The sequence below is a fragment of the Aegilops tauschii genome, chromosome 2 (genome assembly GCF_002575655.3).
Source record: "Aegilops tauschii subsp. strangulata cultivar AL8/78 chromosome 2, Aet v6.0, whole genome shotgun sequence".
Taxonomy (NCBI): Eukaryota; Viridiplantae; Streptophyta; class Magnoliopsida; order Poales; family Poaceae; genus Aegilops; species Aegilops tauschii.
Window position 1 is genome coordinate 279,007,279 of NC_053036.3, and position 15,062 is coordinate 279,022,340.

Below are 15,062 nucleotides of genomic sequence, written 5' to 3' on the forward strand. Positions count from 1 at the left end.
TCCGTTCTTGTCCCCCATGCGCATGCCATCATCTCCATGCTTGTTCTTGCTCCAATGTTCATCCTTCTCAAAGCTAGGCCCTTCATTTGTAAGCAAAATAAATGTATCCAATTTAGGCAGCATCATATTCTCATGAACATTAGAATCATTACCAAGAAACGAAAGTACCTGGTAATTTAATTGGCGTGCGCGAGCTCTAGTAATTGGTCCAGTATGTATAGAGCTCTAGTAATTGGTCTAGTATTTGATCAACCTCATCCTCATAATCGCCCGCATAATCGTCATCCTCCTCAGCCGCCGCAGGAGCAGGAGCCAAAGAAGCATCAACAGTAGGTGCAGCAGCACCCGAATTTTGACCAATCTCAATTGGAACGCGCTGTGCCCGTCCCACTTGATTTGGAAGACGGCGTTGGAGATGTGGTTGTTGTTGTTGTAGAGGTGCGACATGTGCAGCCGGTGGTGGTTGGGGAAGACGCTTGAGTAATTCAGTAAACTTGTTATCCAGCTTTGTCTCAAACGACTTCTCCACGGCATCTATCTTCTCCATAGCCTCTTCAAATCTGTTTAGCACATCTCCCACCTGGCCACTCATCATTTGCTGAAATTTATCATTCTCTAGGGGAGGATGATGAGGACATCAATACCATTGTTACACCCACAGCCCCTGCTGCTATACATACTGGACCAATTACTAGAGCTCGCGCACGCCAATTAAATTACCAGGTACTTTCGTTTCTTGGTAATGATTCTAATATTCATGAGAATATGATGCTGCCTAAATTGGATACATTTGTTTTGCTTACAAATGAAGGGCCTAGCTTTGAGAAGGATGAACATTGGAGCAAGAACAAGCATGGAGATGATGGCATGCGCATGGGGAACAAGAACGGAGTTACAAGTGATGATTTCAAGACGTTGAAGCCACCATAATGCGTGCATGAAACCTTGGACGAAATATACAAGATGCTACTTCATAACTTTCGTCCAGAGGCTATTCTAGGTGCTGCGTCACCTTATTATTGGGCCAGGCCCATGTAATTTCGAAATACATCAGTATAGGCTGTTTTTAGAGTCCGTATGTGTGGGGAAACAAGAGATAGGGTTGGGTTCGGACCCCTTCCTCAAGGGCCACGAAATTCCCCCCCTCTTCCTCCATATATACAGCCCTTAGGGCGTCGTTTAGACTTTGGGTTTTGTTTAGATTAAAAGTTTGCCATAGCTGCAACTTCGCGTACTTCGTTTGTGTTCAGCGACCAGACAAAGGCGTCACAGAACTCCACCTTGATCAATAAAGCTTTCATCTTATATTCGCAATATCCAGATTGCAATCTCAGTTTCTTGCTTGTTCTTCGTTTGCTCGCAGGAAACAGACCCTCGTGGTCAGGTTGATCGTGCTCCGGCGTGGTCGATAACCTCTCGGAGTTGGTTTAGCGATTGCTAAGGCGCGACGTCCTCGCACGTTCGTAGTCGGATTGTCAAAGTCGACTTCCACCAAAGCGATATCCATCATCTCATCGAAAGACGGGACACCTTTGCCTCTATCAATGAGATTGAGCTTTGGACTTAGCTTTGCGACATGTAGAGCATCGGTTGGTGAAGCGATTGACGTCGCGGAACATCTTGGGCCAAAAGTAGTTCTTGGAGAGCGTAGCAAATGTCTTGTCGCGTTCAAAGTGTCCCATGAGTCCGCCTCCATGAGATTCCTGCAAAAGCAACAAGCGAAGAGAGAACTCGGGGATGCAAAGTTTGTTAGCTCTCATAAGATATCCATCTTTGATGTAGTATCGATCCCAAGAAGTATGCGTCAAACACTTGGCATAAGGAATAGAAAATGTAGGATCATGCTCATACAAGTCTTTTATATGCTCAAAGCCAATGACATTTAACTCAAGTTGATTAACAAGCATGCATATACGGGAAAGTGCATCCGCCACAACATTTTCCTTACCTTTAATATACTTGATGACATAAGGAAATGACTCAATGAACTCACTCCATTTGGCATGACGCTTGTTCAACTTAGTTTGACCCTTAAGGTATTTAAGTGTTTCATGATCGGTATGGATGATGAACTCATGAGGGCGTAGGTAATGTTCCCATTCATGCAAAACTCGCACCAAAGCATATAGCTCTTTGTCATAGATAGGGTAATTGAGTTGCGCTCCGGAGAGTTTCTCACTAAAATAAGCAATTGGGTGCTTCTCTTGCGTTAACAGACCTCCTATGCCATTACCACTAGCATCACAATGAATTTCGAAAGGTTTGTCAAAGTTGGGTAATGCAAGCACGGGAGCATGAGTAAGCAAATTCTTAAGCTCATTGAAAGCGATATCTTGAGATGTTCCCCAAACAAACGGTGCATTTTTCTTACTCAAAGCATGCAAAGGTGAAGCAATGGTGCTAAAATCCTTCACAAATCTGCGATACAAACCGGCTAAACCAAGAAAACTACGCACTTGTTGCAAAAATGTTGGTTGGGGCCAAGTTTTAATAGCATTGATCTTAGATTCATCAACATGAACACCCTTAGAAGATACTACGAAACCCAAGAAAACAAGCTTATCAACACCAAATAGGCATTTTTCCATATTAGCATAAAGTTGCTCTTTTCGAAGAGTTTGTAGCACGGTGCGAAGGTGGGTGACATGCTCTTTGAGAGATTTGCTAAACACAAGGATATCATCAAAGTAGACAACAACAAATTCTCCAATGTAAGGGCGAAACACGTAATGCATAAGACGCATGAAAGTACCGGGTGCTTCCGATAAACCCATAGGCATGACTAACCACTCATATAGACCAAACTTTGTTTTGAAAGCGGTTTTCCATTCATCACCCTCTTGTATGCGGATTTGATAGTAACCACTTTTAAGATCAATTTTGGAAAAGATAGTGGCACCGCAAAGTTCATCAAGCATATCATCAAGGCGAGGAATGGGATACCTATAACGAACGGTGATAGCATTGATAGGTCTACAATCGGAACACATGCGAAAGCTACCGTCTTGTTTTGGCACAAGAATGACTGGTACGACACAAGGACTCAAACTTTCACGCACATGTCCATGGTCTATGAGATGCTTTACTTGCCTTTGAATTTCTTTGGTTTCTTCGGGGTTGACGCGGTTAGGCGCTTTGTTTGGAAGCGGCGCTCCGGGGATGAGATCAATTGGGTGCTCAATGCCTCGTAGTGGAGGTAGACCCGGAGGTAGCTCATCGGGGAAAACATCTTGGAATTCCTGCAATAAAGAAGATAACACCAAAGGTAGATCGTGAGAGTTGTTAGTTTTTGGTGCCTCATCCTTGCACAATAGGACATAGTGTAGGACACTTGATGGGTTCTCACACACTTCTCTCATCTCACGTTTGGTGGCAAATAGGACTAAGTTTTTCTTGTCGCTCATCATGGAGGCACTCAATTTGGGCTTGTGGCGCTCACTCTCTTTTTGGTGGTTCACTCTCTCACTATTCTCTCCACGATGGGTGTTTTGCTTGTCGGCGAGCACTTGGCTTGGAGACATAGGACGTAGCACAAACTCTTTCCCTTTCATCTTGAAGCTATAGTGATTTGTACGCCCATTGTGAATGACACCTTGGTCAAATTGCCATGGCCGTCCAAGAAGGAGGTGGCACACGGTCATCGGAAGGACATCACACTCCAAAGTGTCTTCATGGGCGCCGATCTTGAAAGAGACTTGTACTCTCTGCTCGACTTGTATGGTGCCGGTGTTGCTTAGCCATTGAACCTTGTAGGGGTGCAGGTGCTTCATCTTGACCAATTGGAGTTTGGAGCATAGTTCTTCACTTGCCAAGTTATGGCAACTCCCTCCATCGATGATGACCTTGACGGACCGTCCATTGATGCCGGCCTTTGTGTGGAAGATATGGCATCTTTGATCTTCGTCTTGTTGATGTTGAAGATTCAAGACCTTGGAGACAACAAGAGTGGGACTTGAGTCTTCGTCACAAAAGATGTCATCATCTTCTTCTTCATTGTTCACTTGTCGGTGGATGGCCACTTGCTCAAGAGCTTCCATTTCTCCTTCACTCATGGAGTCGTAGGTGCCGTCGTCGTTGAGGATCATGGTGCGCTTGTTTGGGCACTCGAAGGACTTGTGGCCTCCGCCTCCGCATGTGAAACATTTGATGGAACTTGTCTTGATGGTCTCATCGGTTGGAGTAGATGATGATGAAGCTTTCGGCTTGAAGTTGCTTGTAGTAGGAGGACGACTTGAGCTTGTCGAAGCTTTCTTGTAACTTGACTTGTCGCCATTGCTCGTGGTGGGAGTCGTCGAAGCTTGATTGTTGGAGAGGCCGTAGGACTTGGATGAGAACTTGGCATACTTGAAGTCGTCTTGTACGTGCCGTTCCGCTTTGGTAGCTTGATGCACTAGCTCGATGAGGTTCGAGTATGGTTGGAAGTTGGCAATCTTCTTGATAGGGTGATTGAGTCCATTCAAGAAACGTGCCATAGTTTGCTCATCTTCTTCTTTGACATTGGCTCGTATCATGGCAATCTCCATTTCCTTGTAGTACTCTTCAACGCTCTTGGTTCCTTGCTTGAGTTGTTGGAGTTTCTTGAAGAGGTCGCGGTTGTAGTAGTTTGGCACGAATCGTGCTCTCATGACATCCTTCATTTGTGCCCAAGTGGTGATGGGTGGTTCACCTCTTGCCGCATGGCGCTCAATGACTTGTTCCCACCAAATGAGGACGTAGTCTTGGAATTCGAGGGATGCCATTGCGATCTTCTTCTCTTCTTCGTAGTTGTGCAAGCGGAAGATTTTGTCAACCTTCAATGCCCATGATATGTACTCTTCGAGGTCATTGCTTCCGGTAAACTTGGGCATGGTGAACTTTAGCTTGCCATATCGTTGCTCTTCATTGTGTTGGGGTCGGGGATGATGACGCCCATGTCGGTGAGGATTGGCAATCTCATGTCGCTCTTGGCGAGGAGGGTTGTCTTCCTCATGTTGCACTTGGTGAGGAGGGTTGTCTTCCTCATGATGCTCTTGGCGAGGAGGTGGTCCATTGTCTTCTTGCTCTCGATGGACTTGACGTTCTTGTCTCGCATGAGGAGAAACTTGTCTATCTTGACGAGGAGCTTGTCGATCTTGACGAGGGGCTTGACGATGCACACGTGCTTCGTAAATCCTTTCTTGAGCTTCGTCGCGAAGTGCTTCTTGATGTAGTCGAGCTTGTCCGCCTCGATTGGCTACGACACGACTTGAGTCTTGAAGAGCACGTTGCGCCTCAAGTGCTTGAGCTTCACGTAGTTGTCGTTCTTGACGTTGCGCCTCAGCGTCTTGTGCATCTTGATGTTGTCGCGCTCGCTCCTCTTGTTCTTGTTGTCGTTGGCGTTGCCGTTCTTGTGCTTGTGCGAAAGCAGCTTGGTTGTGACGATGTCGATGCTCTTGAGAGTCGGTGTCGTGTAGAGGATTGCGTTTAGCTTGACGGTCTTGACGCGCGGCACGACGAAGAGTGTTTGATGTCGGTGTACTTGAACCGGAGATGGTGTCGTCGTAGTGTCGACTTGAGCGGCTCCGTCTTGACGAGGACGAAGTTGTAGAAGAGCGGACCATCATGGTTCGGATATCTTCTTTGAGGGAACTCATGGATGTGTCGAAGTAGTCTCTTGTACGTTGCTCAGATTGTCGTAGATCGGTGGCGAGGTTGTCGATGCGATAGCCCAAAGCAAGTTGTTCTTGATGCAAAGCTCGGTGTGCACCAAATAGTTGAGTCTTGGTGACGTAGGATGACATGTCGTCGTCTTGCTCCAAGAAGAGTGGGTTGGTAGAAGTACTTGGCCTATCCATCATTCCAAACAAAGATATGTGAGTGGGAGAAAGAGAAGAACCAATACCAAATGTACCTTGACCGATGTTGAAAATGGATCAAAGGTCACTCCAATGTGTATCAAGGGAATAGCACAATTGGTACCGTTTCTTGTCGGTTCTAACACCTACACAAGTAAAAGCTTATGGTGGAGCTTGGTTAGGATGGTGGCACAAAATTTGATGCAATTGTAAGTGAGACTCAATAATGTTGGAAAAGATTCACAAATTTGCAAATGCAACAAGTAGACCAATAGCAAGATATGGTACACGGAAACACACACGCAAATAGATAAGTGGGGTTGGGCAACCAAGGGTGAGCCAAAATGTGAAATCCACCAAGATGCTCTTGTTGCACAACACTAGAGAGACGCTAGCACGATTGCACAATAGGCGGATACGAACTTGTGCACAACCTACTAAGCAAAAATGCAACGACTTCTATCCCAAGTATGCTATATGTATGATGTTTCTATGCTTTGATCCAAGATGATCGAGTATGACAATCTTAATGTTGTATGATGCTATGGTTCTTGCTTATAAGCTCTTTGCTTATCGTTCCCTTTTGCTTAAAAGCTTGTTTGGCTCTATGTTGTTTGAGCTCTTTTCTCATGCAATGCTTCACGAACCAAGATAGTAATTGTGTATGCGAAGACAACTTTTGTGACACAAGAGATGATACCAAGATATGCAACTCAATGATGGTATGTATGCTATGTGAAGTATGAACACTAATGTGCACAAGTCACGTTGCCGGCAATACTCAAAGGCTAGTCTCGATGGGTAAGCTACGCAAAAGTAAGGCCATGGGTTTATCAATGCAAATGCAAGAGAGTATGATGATATCGCTATACCAAGATGATATAAAGGTGATGGTGATACCAATGTAGCCGTTCGTAGTAGTCCTTGGCGAAGATGAGCGGTGGTGATGTTGTTGCCGAACCGTACCTAGATAGCCGAAACACAATAGGATACGGAAACCACAACTCAAATTCTCAAAACAAAATGGGTCAAAATTGTCGGAGTTGGTAGCGGGAAAGGCTATGGTGGTGCTATGCGGAAATGGTGGTGGTATGCGGAAGTGTATGTGGGCTCCGGAACAAAATTGGACAAAAATTAGGCGGTAAACGGAGTGGAGGATGGAGTTGATGCTGTCAGGGGCCGGATGTCCGGGCTCGGGATCCGTCGATGCACACCGCGTGGGGAGGTCAAATCCGGGGCAAAAATTCGGAAGATTTTGTGGATGGAAATTGGGGAAAAGATGGGGAAAAGCTAGATCTACCTGCAACACACGAAATCCGCGGATCAAATCCAACAAAACTTCATCACACCAACAAATCACAAAAAAAAATTTGGGGCTATTTTTGTGGGGCAATTTTCGGGTTAGGACGAAAAACAACAAAATCAAGCTAGAAAACAAAGAGAGGGGGCTCCGAAATCGTGATCAACGTGGCTCATGATACCAAGATGATGTAGGGTGGAACCCTAGATGGCCGATCTTTCACGAAAGGAGCGGATCCCAACTAAGAACACGAAGAACACGAGGGGAAACACGAGGGGAAGACACGAGAGAATCACTCAAACCAACAAGAACAATCACACATGTGCTAGATCCTCGGAACACAAAGAGATACACGATCCAAATCCAACAAGGGACGATACATAGGTAACCGGTTCTTCTCCGAAAGGAGGTCTTGAGGGGGGCCACCCAAGAGGGGGTCTTGAATCCAACATGGATCGTCTCCGAAGAGGGGCCGCAGTCTCTCTCGAGGAGGAGATCCGTATGGATGAGCAATGCTCTATCTCACATATGAGCTAAACCAATGCTAACCCTAGAAAGATGGAGGAGAAGGAGTATATATAGTCTAGGGGGTCGAAGGGGTACACGGGCCTCGGCACTTACTGTGCGCAGACAGGGGTGGCCGGATGTCCGGGCGACGGGCCGGATGTCCGGGCTGGAGGGCAAAACTTCTGGATGTTCTGTAGCGTGGCGCCGGATGTCCGGGCTTTTGGCCGGATTTCCGGGCTGGGGCCGGATGTCCGGGCTGGACGCCGGATGTCCGGGCCCTGTAGGCTGGGGCGTCTGGGCTGCTGCTGCTGTGGTTGCTCCAGGGGTCGGATGTCCGGGGCCTGGAAGGTGAACTTGCCCGTTTCCGTTGGTTCTCTTCATCCGTGAACTTGGCGGCTTGTCCGTCTTCACGTGCATCCTCGGGAGGCTCCTCTTGACACCTAACCATGCATAGCATATCGGACTTAGGTAGTAGCCATGTCTCGAGTGGATCATATGTGATATCACTAAGGAAGGAAGTCACCTCGTTCTCGAGAGTTCTAGCTCGTGCTCGTGTCATAGGTCCTCTTGGCTCTTGATGAGACGATGGTAGGTCCATGGGGATGACCGTAGGATGCTCCGCATCATTGCTTGTTCTTCATTTGCTCGCAGGAAACAGACCCTCGTGGTCAGGTTGATCGTGCTCCGGCGTGGTCAATAACCTCTCGGAGTTGGTTTAGCGATTGCTAAGGCGCAACGTCAATAAGAACTGGTAAGAATTTGAGATTCGTTTGAAGGATTTGTGACACAACGCCATCACCACCACTTCCTAGTAGTCTGTAGGATCATATTCTTTTGTGTTTCTATTGCTGCTAACCATGGCAGGATCACAAGCCGATGAGACTGATTGGGAGAACATGACGAACAAGGAGTTGCATGATAAATTTCAGCAAATGATGAGTGGCCAGGTGGGAGATATGCTAAACAGATTTGAAGAGGCTATGGAGAAGATAGATGCCGTGGAGAAGTCGTTCGAGACAAAGCTGGATAACAAGTTTAATGAATTGCTCAAGCGTCTTCCCCAACCACCACTGGCTGCACCTGTCGCACCTCTACAACAACTGATAGAGGCAAAGGTGTCCCGTCTTTCGATGAGATGATGGATATCGCTTTGGTGGAAGTCGACTTTGACGATCCGACTACGAACGTGCGAGGACGTGTGCCTTAGCAATCGCTAAACCAACTCCGAGAGGTTATCGACCACACCGGAGCACGATCAACCTGACCACGAGGGTCTATTTCCTGCGAGCAAACGAAGAACAAGCAAGAAACTGAGATTGCAATCTAGATATTGCGAATATAAGATGAAAGCTTTATTGATCAAGGTGGGGTTCTGTGACACCTTTGTCTGGTCGCTGAACACAAACGAAGTACGCGAAGTTGCAGCTATGGCGAACTTTAATCTAAACAAAACCCAAGGAAAAAAGCTACTAGATGGATCTGCAAGGGGTGGCGGCCAAGGAGGTGGGAGGATGTCCCAAGGCAGCCTAAAACCAACCCTAGGTCGTACAAGGCTCATGGGCCCAAGTGGAGGTGATGCAACACCTTTGGATGTTTGACTCGGATTCTGCTGCTGCGTCAGATTGTTTTGTCCATATCTCAATGCTTCGGACGAATTTAAAGGTGAATCCAATTGGGTTGGAAAGAGGACGAAATCTACTTTCCAACAAAAAAAGAATCGCCCAATTCGGAGTCCGTATGAAAAAGTTGTTGGCGTTTTGAGTCAGGTATGTCTGTGCAGTCCGAATCTGAATCCAGAACGTGAGAGACTTGGACTCTATCTTCTCTTGGCCCAAAAGTGACGTGAGAGGACTTTTTGAAGAGAACCTAAACTTCTCCTTTTGCCTTATCTTCATATGTGGATTGTACAAATGTCCCATACACCTGCAATTAGACAAAACACAAAAGTGTGTGAAGTATTTTTGTTCTGGATAACACAAATAGATTATTGAATAGTTTGCACTAGAGATCACCTGACAAATATGCATGTATGCAATATTTTTGGTCGTATCCAAGGTAGTCATGTCCTCATCAACAACAACAACCACATCTCCAACGCCGCCTTCCAAATCAAGTGGGACGAGCACAGCGCGTTCCAATTGAGACTGGTCAAAATTCGGGTGCCGCTGCACCTACTGTTGATGCTTCTTTGGCTCCTGCTACTGCGGCGGCTGAGGAGGATGACGATTATGCAGGCGATTATGAGGATGAGGTTGATCAAAATCAGAACTACGTGCAGCCACCAGCACCACCACCAGCAGGTCGACCTCAAGTATATATTCGCAACGGTAGGCCTACACCACCACCTCAGGTACGAGATCATGACCATGTTCCTAAACTGAAATTGAATATTCCACCGTTTGAGGGTAGATACATTCCTGATGTATATCTTACTTGGGAGTTAGAAACTGAACAACGTTTTACATGTTTACAATATCCCAAGGAGAGACGGGTTGCTGCTGCTGTTTGTGCTTTCACTAGTTTTGCATGTGTATGGTGGTCCGAACATTCTAGATTATATCCTATTCAAGCTACTTGGGCTGCTTTGAAAACTGCTATGCGTACTCGTTGGGTTCCACCATATTATCAACGTGAATTGCTTCAAAAACTGCAGCGTTTACGACAAGGGAAATTTTTTGTAGAAGAATATTATCAGGAATTACAAACTGGCATGATTAGATGTGGTATTGTTGAGGAGAATGAAGCTATGCTTGCACGTTTTATGGGTGGTTTAAATAGAGAGATTCAGACCATTCTAGAGTATAAGGAGTATACTAATATCACTCGTTTATTCCATCTTGCTTGTAAAGCTGAACGTGAAGTGCAGGATCGACAAGCATTGGCGCGAACTAACTTTTCTGCAGGTCGACCTTCATCATGGACACCGCGTGCATCTTCTACTTCCACTGCACCAGCACCTCCATCAGGTTCCACCTCCAGCCGTGATACAAGAAAGCAGGCACAACTACCACTATCTGCCAAGAGCGCGCCTGTCGGGCCTGCACAGAGCTCTTCTTCTTCCATGGCATCAACAGGGCACAACAGTGATATTATTTGTCGTCGTTGTAAGGGAAGAGGACATTATGCGCGAGAATGCAAATCTCAGCGTGTAATGATTGCTACTGAGGATGGTGGGTATGAGTCTGCTAGTGACTATGATGAGGAGACTTTGGCTCTTATTACACGTGAAGAACATGGTGGAGATGATTCTGAAAATGAGACGCAATACATGGCTCCTGAAGACGCTGACAGGTATGAATGTTTAGTTGCTCAACGTGTTTTGAGTGTGCAGGTCACACCAGCAGAGCAAAATCAGAGGCATAATTTGTTCCATACAAAGGGAGTTGTGAAGGAACGGTCTGTTCGCGTCATCATAGATGGAGGGAGCTGTAACAACTTGGCTAGCATGGAGATGGTGGAGAAGCTATCTCTCACCACAAGACCACATCCACATCCTTACTACATCCAATGGTTCAACAACAGCGGCAAGGTTAAGGTAACACGTACTGTTCGTGTGCATTTTAGCATCACTACATATGCTGATTATGTTGATTGTGATGTGGTACCCATGCAAGCATGTTCCTTATTACTTGGTAGACCATGGCAATTTGATAAAAATTCTGTACACCATGGTAGGAACAATCACTATACTCTTGTTCATAAGGATAAAAATATTACTTTGCTTCCTATGACTCCTGATTCCATTTTGAAAGATGACATTCATAGAGCTAATAAAGCAAAACAGGAGAAAAATAAGAGTGAAAATCAGATTGTGGCAAAAGAATTTGAGCAACAATTGAAACCTAATAATAAACCATCTAGTGTTGATTCTGAAATTAAATTGAAAAGTGCATGTTTACTTGCCACAAAATCTTATATTGATGAGCTAGATTTCAGCAAATCTGTTTGCTATGCTTTTGTGTGCAAAGAGGCATTATTTTCATTCGAGGACGTGCCTTCCTCTTTGCCCCCTGCTGTCACTAACATTTTGCAGGAGTTCGCTGACGTCTTTCCACAAGACGTGCCACCGGGATTACCACCTATTCGAGGGATTGAGCATCAAATTGACTTAATTCCCGGTGCATCGCTACCCAACCGTGCACCATACCGTACCAATCCAGAGGAGACGAAGGAGATTATGCGTCAAGTACAGGAGCTGCTCAACAAAGGTTATATACGCAAATCTCTTAGTCCTTGTGCTGTTCCTATTATACTTGTGCCTAAAAAGGATGGTACATCGCGTATGTGTGTTGATTGTAGAGGCATTAATAACATTACTATTCGTTATCGTCATCCTATTCCTAGGCTAGATGATATGCTTGATGAATTGAGTGGCTCTACAATATTTTCCAAAGTTGATTTGCGTAGTGGACACCATCAAATTCGTATGAAACTGGGAGATGAATGGAAAACAGCATTTAAAACTAAGTTTGGTTTATATGAGTGGTTAGTCATGCCTTTTGGGTTAACTAATGCACCTAGTACTTTCATGAGACTAATGAACGAAGTTTTACATGCTTTTATTGGACGATTTGTGGTAGTCTATTTTGATGATATACTGATTTATAGCAAATCTTTGGAAGAACATTCGGAACATTTACGTGTTGTTTTTATTGCTCTACGTGATGCACGTTTGTTTGGTAACCTTGGGAAGTGCACCTTTTGCACCGACCGCGTATCTTTTCTTGGCTATGTTGTTACTCCACAGGGAATTGAAGTTGATAAAGCCAAGATTGAAGCTATTGAGAGTTGGCCGCAGCCCAAAACGGTCACACAAATGAGGAGTTTCCTTGGCCTCGCTGGTTTCTATAGGCGTTTTGTGAGAGATTTCAGCACCATTGCTGCACCTCTCAACGAGCTTACAAAGAAGGATGTGCCTTTTGTTTGGGGTACCGCACAGGAAGAAGCCTTCACGGTATTGAAAGATAAGTTGACACATGCTCCTTTACTCCAACTTCCTGATTTTAGTAAGACTTTTGAGCTTGAATGTGATGCTAGTGGAATTGGATTAGGAGGTGTGTTATTACAAGATGGTAAACCTGTTGCATACTTTTCTGAAAAATTGAGTGGGCCTAGTTTGAATTATTCTACTTATGATAAAGAACTATATGCTCTTGTTCCGACTTTAGAAACATGGCAACATTATTTATGCCCCAAAGAATTTGTTATACGTTCTGATCATGAATCTTTGAAACATATTAAAAGTCAAGCTAAACTAAATCGTAGACATGGTAAATGGGTTGAATTCATTGAAACTTTCCCTTATGTCATTAAACACAAGAAGGGTAAAGAAAATGTTATTGCTGATGCATTGTCTCGTCGCTATACTATGCTTTCACAACTTGACTTCAAAATATTTGGTTTGGAGACCATCAAAGATCAATATGTGCATGATGCTGATTTTAAAGATGTTTTGCAGAATTGTAAAGAAGGAAGAACCTGGAACAAGTTTGTCGTTAATGATGGATTTGTGTTCCGTGCTAACAAGCTATGCATTCCAGCTAGCTCTCTTCGTCTTTTGTTGTTGCAGGAGGCGCATGGGGGAGGATTAATGGGACACTTTGGCGTGAAGAAGACGGAGGACGTACTTGCTACACATTTCTTTTTGCCAAAGATGAGACGGGATGTTGAGCGTTTTGTTGCTCGCTGCACTACATGTCAAAAAGCTAAGTCACGACTAAATCCTCATGGTTTATATATGCCTTTGCCTGTACCTAGTGTTCCTTGGGAGGATATATCTATGGACTTTGTTTTAGGTTTACCTGGAACAAAGAAGGGGAGGGATAGCATATTTGTTGTCGTGGATAGATTCTCAAAAATGGCACACTTTATACCATGTCATAAAAGCGATGATGCTGTTAATGTTGCTGATTTGTTCTTTCGTGAAATTATTCGCTTGCATGGTGTGCCAAATACTATTGTTTCAGATCGTGATACTAAATTTCTTAGCCACTTTTGGAGATGTTTATGGGCTAAGTTGGGGACTAAACTGCTTTTTAGTACTACTTGTCACCCCCAAACTGATGGACAAACTGAAGTAGTCAATAGAACATTGTCTACTATGCTTAGGGCTGTTTTGAAGAATAATAAGAAAATGTGGGAAGAATGCTTGCCTCATATTGAGTTTGCTTATAATCGTTCATTGCATTCTACTACTAAGATGTGCCCTTTTGAAATTGTGTATGGTTTCCTACCTCGTGCACCTATTGATTTGTTGCCTCTTCCATCTTGGGAGAAGGTTAATTTTGATGCTAAACAACATGCTGAATTGATCTTAAAAATGCATGAGTTAACTAAGGAAAACATTGAGCGTATGAATGCTAAATATAAACTTGCTGGAGATAAGGGTAGAAAACATGTTGTGTTTGCACCTGGAGATCTTGTTTGGTTACATTTGCGTAAGGATAGATTTCCAGATTTGCGCAAATCAAAGCTAATGCCACATGTTGATGGTCCTTTTAAGGTGTTAGAGAAAATAAATGATAATGCATATAAACTTGAGCTGCCTGCAGATTTTGGGGTTAGTCCCACTTTTAACATTGCAGATTTGAAGCCTTATTTGGGTGAGGGAGATGAGCTTCCGTCGAGGACGACTTCATTTCAAGAAGGGGAGGATGATGAGGACATCAATACCATTGTTACACCCACAGCCCCTGCTGCTATACATACTGGACCAATTATTAGAGCTCGCGCACGCCAATTAAATTACCAGGTACTTTTGTTTCTTGGTAATGATTCTAATGTTCATGAGAATATGATGCTGCCTAAATTGGATACATTTGTTTTGCTTACAAATGAAGGGCCTAGCTTTGAGAAGGATGAACATTGGAGCAAGAACAAGCATGGAGATGATGGCATGCGCATGGGAACAAGAACGGAGTTACAAGTGATGATTTCAGGACGTTGAAGCCACCATAATGCGTGCATGAAGCCTTGGACGAAATATACAAGATGCTACTTCATAACTTTCGTCCAAAGGCTATTCTAGGTGCTGCGTCACTTATTATTGGGCCAGGCCCATGTAATTTCGAAATACTTGAGTATAGGCTGTTTTTAGAGTCCGTATGTGTGGGGAAACAAGAGATAGGGTTGGTTTCGGACCCCTTCCCCAAGGGCCACGAAATTTCCCCCCTCTTCCTCCATATATACAGCCCTTAGGGCGTCGTTTAGACTTTGGGTTTTGTTTAGATTAAAAGTTCGCCATAGCTGCAACTTCGCGTACTTCGTTTGTGTTCAACGACCAGACAAAGGCGTCACAGAACCCCACCTTGATCAATAAAGCTTTCATCTTATATTCGCAATATCCAGATTGCAATCTCAGTTTCTGGTTTGTTCTTCGTTTGCTCGCAGGAAATAGACCCTCGTGGTCAAGTTGATCGTGCTCCGGCGTGGTCAATAACCTC